The 7454-nt window shown below is 52.8% G+C and overlaps 1 pseudogene; it reads left to right on the top strand.

Annotated features, from left to right (window-relative positions):
- Positions 1-222: 222 nt before the first annotated feature.
- On the top strand, positions 223-7135 carry LOC123740225 (histone PARylation factor 1-like; annotated as a pseudogene).
- Positions 7136-7454: the final 319 nt, after the last annotated feature.

The raw sequence follows: 7454 nt of genomic DNA, 5'->3' as shown, positions 1-7454 counted from the left end.
GTATTTTACCGGGTGAATTTCACTTGAGTCAATTTCTATGAAGGTATTTAAACAAATATATATTTTTACTGATGTATACCGATCGGGGTATTTATCCCACCGCTTGTCTCAGCTATGGATCTCTGGGACGCAATGCGTCCTCCTCTCCTCTAGGCGGCGCTGTACATTTACTCCCCCAATTCCAGAAGGCCCTAATGTGTTTTTTGTCGTTAGCTACACGGATGTGCGCTTGTTTGCTGTCGAACGGGAGAGGAGGCAAAAATAAATAACATGACAGGGCGCGGAAAACGAAAAACTAAATCTACTCCCCAGGTATTGTCACAGTATCATAAAGCCAACATGTTTACAAGCGATATATATATATATTTTTTTGTCGGAGCAATGATAGGCTGGGTTTTTAGCCATGCAACAGAGGGAGTATTTGTCTTCTTTGTAACGTTACAAAGCACGGATGGGCCACTATGGCATCTCCATGATTTAGCTTAATGGTCCTGCTTCGGTTTATATTACTGTTTTCCCCAAGATGTCATCATTTATATTTAGTATAACCAAGTTACCGTCCATTGACGGTATACCATCGTTAGTGTTTTTGTTGTTGTTGCAGAGCGACTTGTTCAGGGTAACGTTCATTAGGACACACCGTAGGCAAAACGATTTGCAACGGAAAACTATAGCGTTTCTTCACTGTAAATCCAGGGCGCGTTTCAACAGGACTCAAACGTTTTTGTAACATAAAGATATAGAAATATGCTATGTAGAACAGACATGTAGAATAAGTAATCACATCTTCTCTATTCATGTTATTTATATCTTCCCTGGTAGTCCCCCCCCCTTTTCTCAGTCTGTCGATTCAGTTTGGTGTCTAATGAATACACCCAGTTATCAAACCCGCAATCTTTAAACTTGACTGAAGCCCGGGCTGTGGAACGTTAACTGTTTACACCAGCGAGTGAATTTAATTTCACCGACGTTGTTGTTGTTTAGGAGTCGGATTGTGCCGACGGGGAGTTGAGGAAGAAAGCCCGGTCAGAGGCGCCGACAGAAGGACCGAGGACGACGACTGAGGTTCCTGCCAGACTGAGGGAGGAGGTGGAGAGACTCTATAAACTGAAGATGCCCGAAGACTTTTATCTCTTCTGGGACTTCTGCTCTTCGCTCAGCCCCGACAACCCCCGGGGTAGGTTACCCACCCACTCACCCACAACCAACCCTGACAACCCCGGGTAGGTTACCCACCCACTCACCCACAACCAGCCCCGACAACCCCGGGGTAGGTTACCCACCCACTCACCCACAACCAGCCCTGACAACCCCGGGGTAGGTTACCCACCCACTCACTCACCCATAACCAGCCCCGACAACCCCGGGTAGGTTACCCACCCACTCACTCACCCATAACCAGCCCCGACAACCCCGGGGTAGGTTACCCACCCACCCCACAACCAGCCCTGACAACCCCGGGGTAGGTTACCCACCCACTCACCCACAACCAGCCCTGACAACCCCGGGTAGGTTACCCACCCACTCACCCACAACCAGCCCTGACAACCCCCGGGTAGGTTACCCACTCACCCACCCACAACCAGCCCCGACAACCCCGGGTAGGTTACCCACTCACTCACCCACAACCAGCCCCGACAACCCCGGGTAGGTTACCCACTCCACTCACCCACAACCAGCCCCGACAACCCCGGGGTAGGTTACCCACCCACCATCACCCATAACCAGCCCCGACAACCCCCCGGGGTAGGTTACCCACTCACTCACCCACAACCAGCCCCGACAACCCCGGGGTAGGTTACCCACTCACCCACAACCAGCCCTGACAACCCCGGGGTAGGTTACCCACTCACCACTCACCCACAACCAGCCCCGACAACCCCGGGTAGGTTACCCACCCACCATCACCCACAACCAGCCCTGACAACCCCGGGTAGGTTACCCACTCACTCACTCACCCATAACCAGCCCCGACAACCCCGGGGTAGGTTACCCACCCACTCACCCACAACCAGCCCTGACAACCCCGGGGTAGGTTACCCACCCACCCACCCACAACCAGCCCCGACACCCCGGGTAGGTTACCCACTCACTCACCCACAACCAGCCCCGACAACCCCGGGTAGGTTACCCACCCACCCACTCACCCACAACCAGCCCTGACAACCCCCGGGGTAGGTTACCCACTCACTCACTCACCCATAACCAGCCCCGACAACCCCCGGGTAGGTTACCCACTCCCACTCACCCACAACCTGCCCGACAACCCCGGGGTAGGTTACCCACCCACTCACCCACAACCAGCCCTGACACCCGGGTAGGTTACCCACTCACCCACTCACCCACAACCAGCCCTGACAACCCCGGGTAGGTTACCCACCCACTCACCCACAACCAGCCCTGACAACCCCGGGTAGGTTACCCACTCACTCACCACTCACCCATAACCAGCCCCGACAACCCCGGGTAGGTTACCCACTCACCCACAACCAGCCCTGGGGTAGGTTACCCACTCACTCACCCACCCACAACCAGCCCCGGGTAGGTTACCCACCCACTCACCCACAACCAGCCCTGACAACCCCGGGGTAGGTTACCCACTCACTCACCCACAACCAGCCCCGACAACCCCGGGGTAGGTTACCCACTCACCCACAACCAGCCCCGGGGTAGGTTACCCACTCACTCACCCACCCACAACCAGCCCCGGGGTAGGTTACCCACTCACTCACCCACAACCAGCCCTGACAACCCTCGGGGTAGATTACCCACTCACCCACCCACAACCAGCCCTGACACCCTCGGGGTAGGTTACCCACTCACTCACCCACAACCAGCCCCGACAACCCTCGGGGTAGGTTACCCACTCACTCACCCACAACCAGCCCCGACAACCCTCAGGGTAGGTTACCCACTCACTCACCCACCCATAACCAGCCCTGACAACCCTCGGGGTAGGTTACCCACTCACTCACTCACCCACAACCAGCCCCAACCAGCTATCTGTCTATAACACTAACCCACAGCCAGCATCACTCCAGTCAGTCCTGTCTATAACACTAACCCACAGCCAGCATCACTCCAGTCAGTCCTGTCTATAACACTAACCCACAGCCAGCATCACTCCAGTCAGTCCTGTCTATAACACTAACCCACAGCCAGCATCACTCCAGTCAGTCCTGTCTATAACACTAACCCACAGCCAGCATCACTCCAGTCAGTCCTATCTATAACACTAACCCACAGCCAGCATCACTCCAGTCAGTCCTGTCTATAACACTAACCCACAGCCAGCATCACTCCAGTCAGTCCTGTCTATAACACTAACCCACAGCCAGCATCACTCCAGTCAGTCCTGTCTATAACACTAACCCACAGCCAGCATCACTCCAGTCAGTCCTGTCTATAACACTAACCCACAGCCAGCATCACTCCAGTCAGTCCTGTCTGTACTCTGTGTAAACAAGGATCATATCGACCACATATAATTCTCCTGTCCCCTCTCTAGACGCGCTGAAGGAAACTCTGGGTTTGAGGTTGGTCGGCCCGTTCGACATCCTGGCGGAGGCCCACCGTAGCTCAGCCGACCCTCAGCCCAACTACCACCTTCACTGGAGGTACTTCTACGACCCTCCGGAGTACCAGACCGTACTACAAGGGAACGCAGCCGACCTGCTACACCTGGGTTACTACAGGTAGGGGTTACTACAGGTAGGGGTTACTACGGGTAGGGGTTACTACAGCTTACTACAGGTTACTACAGGTAGGGGTTACTACAGGTAGGAGTTACTACAGGTAGGGGTTACTACGGGTAGGGGTTACTACGGGTAGGGGAACTACGGGTAGGATTACTACAGGTAGGGGTTACTACAGGTAGGGATTACTACAGGTAGGGGTTACTACAGGTAGGGGTTACTACAGGTTACTACAGGTAGGGGTTACTACAGGTTACTACAGGTAGGAGTTACTACAGGTAGGAGTTACTACAGGTAGGGGTTACTACGGGTAGGGGTTACTACGGGTAGGGGTTACTACAGGTAGGGGTTACTACAGGTAGGGGTTACTACAGGTAGGGATTACTACAGGTAGGGGTTACTACAGGTAGGCATTACTACAGGTAGGGGTTACTACAGGTTACTACAGGTAGGGGTTACTACAGGTTACTACAGGTAGGGGTTACTACAGGTTACTACAGGTAGGAGTTACTACAGGTAGGAGTTACTACAGGTAGGGGTTACTACGGGTAGGGGTTACTACAGGTAGGGGTTACTACAGGTAGGGGTTACTACAGGTAGGGGTTACTACAGGTAGGGGTTACTACAGGTAGGGATTACTACAGGTTACTACAGGTAGGGGTTACTACAGGTTACTACAGGTAGGGGTTACTACAGGTTACTACAGGTAGGGGTTACTACAGGTAGGGGTTACTACAGGTAACTACAGGTAGGGGTTACTACAGGTAGGGGTAACTACAGGTAACTACAGGTAGGGGTTACTACAGGTAGGGGTTACTACAGGTAACTACAGGTAGGGGTTACTACAGGTAGGGGTTACTACAGGTAGGGGTTACTACAGGTAGGGGTACTACAGGTAGGGATTACTACAGGTTACTACAGGTTACTACAGGTAGGGGTTACTACAGGTAGGGGTTACTACAGGTAGGGGTTACTACAGGTAGGGGTTACTACAGGTAGGGTTACTACAGGTAGGGGTTACTACAGGTAGGGGTAACTACAGGTAACTACAGGTAGGGGTTACTACAGGTAGGGGTTACTACAGGTAGGGGTTACTACAGGTAACTACAGGTAGGGGTTACTACAGGTAGGGGTTACTACAGGTAGGGGTTACTACAGGTAGGGGTTACTACAGGTCAGGGCAGTTACTACAGGTAGGGGTTACTACAGGTAGGGGTTACTACAGGTTACTACAGGTAGGGGTTACTACAGGTAGGGGTTACTACAGGTACCTACAGGTAGGGGTTACTACAGGTAGGGGTAACTACAGGTAACTACAGGTAGGGGTTACTACAGGTAGGGGTTACTACAGGTAGGGGTTACTACAGGTAACACAGGGGGGTTACTACAGGTAGGGGTTACTACAGGTAGGGTTACTACAGGTAGGGGTTACTACAGGTAGGGGTAACTACAGGTGTTACTACAGGTAGGGGTTACTACAGGTAGGGGTTACTACAGGTAGGGGTTACTACAGGTAGGGGTTACTACAGGTCACTACAGGTAGGGGTTACTACAGGTAGGGGTTACTACAGGTAGGGGTAACTACAGGTTACTACAGGTAGGGGTTACTACAGGTAGGGGTTACTACAGGTAGGGGTTACTGCAGGTTACTACAGGTAGGGGTTACTACAGGTAGGGGTTACTACAGGTAGGGGTTACTACAGGTAGGGGTTACTACAGGTAGGGTTACTACAGGTAGGGGTTACTACAGGTAGGGGTTACTACGGGTTACTACAGGTAGGGTTACTACAGGTAGGGGTTACTACAGGTTACTACAGGTAGGGGTTACTACAGGTAGGGGTTACTACAGGTAGGGGTAACTACAGGTTACTACAGGTAGGGGTTACTACAGGTAGGGGTTACTACAGGTAGGGGTAACTACAGGTTACTACAGGTAGGGGTTACTACAGGTAGGGGTTACTACAGGTAGGGGTTACTACAGGTAGGGGTTACTACAGGTAGGGGTTACTACAGGTAGGGGTTACTACAGGTAGGGGTTACTACAGGTAGGGGTTACTACAGGTAGGGGTTACTACAGGTAGGGGTTACTACAGGTAGGGGTTACTACAGGTAGGGGTTACTACAGGTAGGGGTTACTACAGGTAAGGGTTACTACAGGTAGGGGTTACTACAGGTAGGGGTTACTACAGGTAGGGGTTACTACAGGTAGGGTTACTACAGGTGAGGGTTACTACAGGTAGGGGTTACTACAGGTAGGGGTTACTACAGGTAAGGGTTACTACAGGTAGGGTTTACTACAGGTAGGGGTTACTACAGGTAGGGTTACTACAGGTAGGGGTTACTACAGGTAGGGGTTACTACAGGTAGGGGTTACTACAGGTAGGGTTTACTACAGGTAACTACAGGAAAAGGTTACTATTTTCCAGAGAGGAACAGCGTCCCGTTCCAACATGGCCGTATTAATCTCCACCTCTATTTTTCAGAGATAGTCCGGACTCCCTGCCTGTGTTTCTAGGGGAGAATGAAGCCAGGAAGGGCTGTACCATCACTCAGATGGGGGACAACGTGTTTGCTGCTGTCCAGTGAGTGTCCTTCATTAACTAACACACGAGCAACAACATGGACCAATTCAACTGAACTAACACAACGACAAGAGATTCCACTGGTTGATGTGGAAGAGATTACTCACAATGCTTATCAAGATTTATTCTCTTTTTCTCACCATCTCTTCTCTCTCTACCTTTTTACCTCTCTCCTCCCTCACCGCGTCCTCCCTCGCTCTCTCTCCTCACTCACCGTCCCTTCGCTCTCTCTCCCTCCCTCACCTTCCGCTCCCTCGCTCTTTCCTCCCTCACCGTGTCCTCCCTCGCTCTCCTTCTCCTCCCTCACCGTTCCCTCCCTCGCTCTCTCTCCACCCTCACTGTCACCCCCCTCGCTCTCTTCTCCCTCACCGTCACCTCCCTCGCTCTCTCCTCCCTCACTGTCACTTTTTTCGGTCTCTCCTCCCTCACCGTCCCCTCCCTCGCTCTCTCCTCCCTCACCGCTCTCTCCTCCCCTCACCATGCCCTCCCTCGCTCTCTCCTCCCTCACCGAACCCTCCTCGCTCTCTCCTCCCTCACTGTCCCCCTTCTCTCTCCTCCCTCACCGTTACCTCCCTCGCTCTCTCCTCCCTCACCGAACCCTCCCTCGCTCTCTCCTCCCTCACTGTCCCCCTTCTCTCTCCTCCTATCTCTGCCCAAACTCTCCCTCCTTCTCTATCTCTCCCTCCTCTTCCCTCTCCTTCAGTCTGTTTCTGGGTAGGAAGAGGAAGGAGAGGGGCGGGGCGTAAGGAAGAGGGCAGGGCTCTGGTTAACCTGGGGGAGGAGTTAAGAGAGAGGGCGGAGTCTCTGGGCTTCTCCCTGGAGCAGAAGACCAAAGGCATGAAGCAGAGAGACAAGAAGGTAACCCCCTCGTTTCTGAGATGGTTCTAGAAGGTAACCCCCCTCGTTCTGAGATGGTTCTAGAAGGTAACCCCCTCGTTCTGAGATGGTTCTAGAAGGTAACCCCCTCGTTCTGAGATGGTTCTAGAAGGTAACCCCCCCTCGTTCTGAGATGGTTCTAGAAGGTAACCCCCCTCGTTCTGAGATGGTTCTAGAAGGTAACCCCCTCGTTCTGAGATGGTTCTAGAAGGTAACCCCCTCGTTCTGAGATGGTTCTAGAAGGTAACCCCCCAGTACTGAGATGGTTCTAGAAGGTAACCCCCCAGTACTGAGATGGTTC

This window comes from Salmo salar, unplaced genomic scaffold (assembly GCF_905237065.1).
Source record: "Salmo salar unplaced genomic scaffold, Ssal_v3.1, whole genome shotgun sequence".
In the NCBI taxonomy this organism is placed as follows: Eukaryota; Metazoa; Chordata; class Actinopteri; order Salmoniformes; family Salmonidae; genus Salmo; species Salmo salar.
This window is presented reverse-complemented; position numbering and strand designations above follow the sequence as displayed.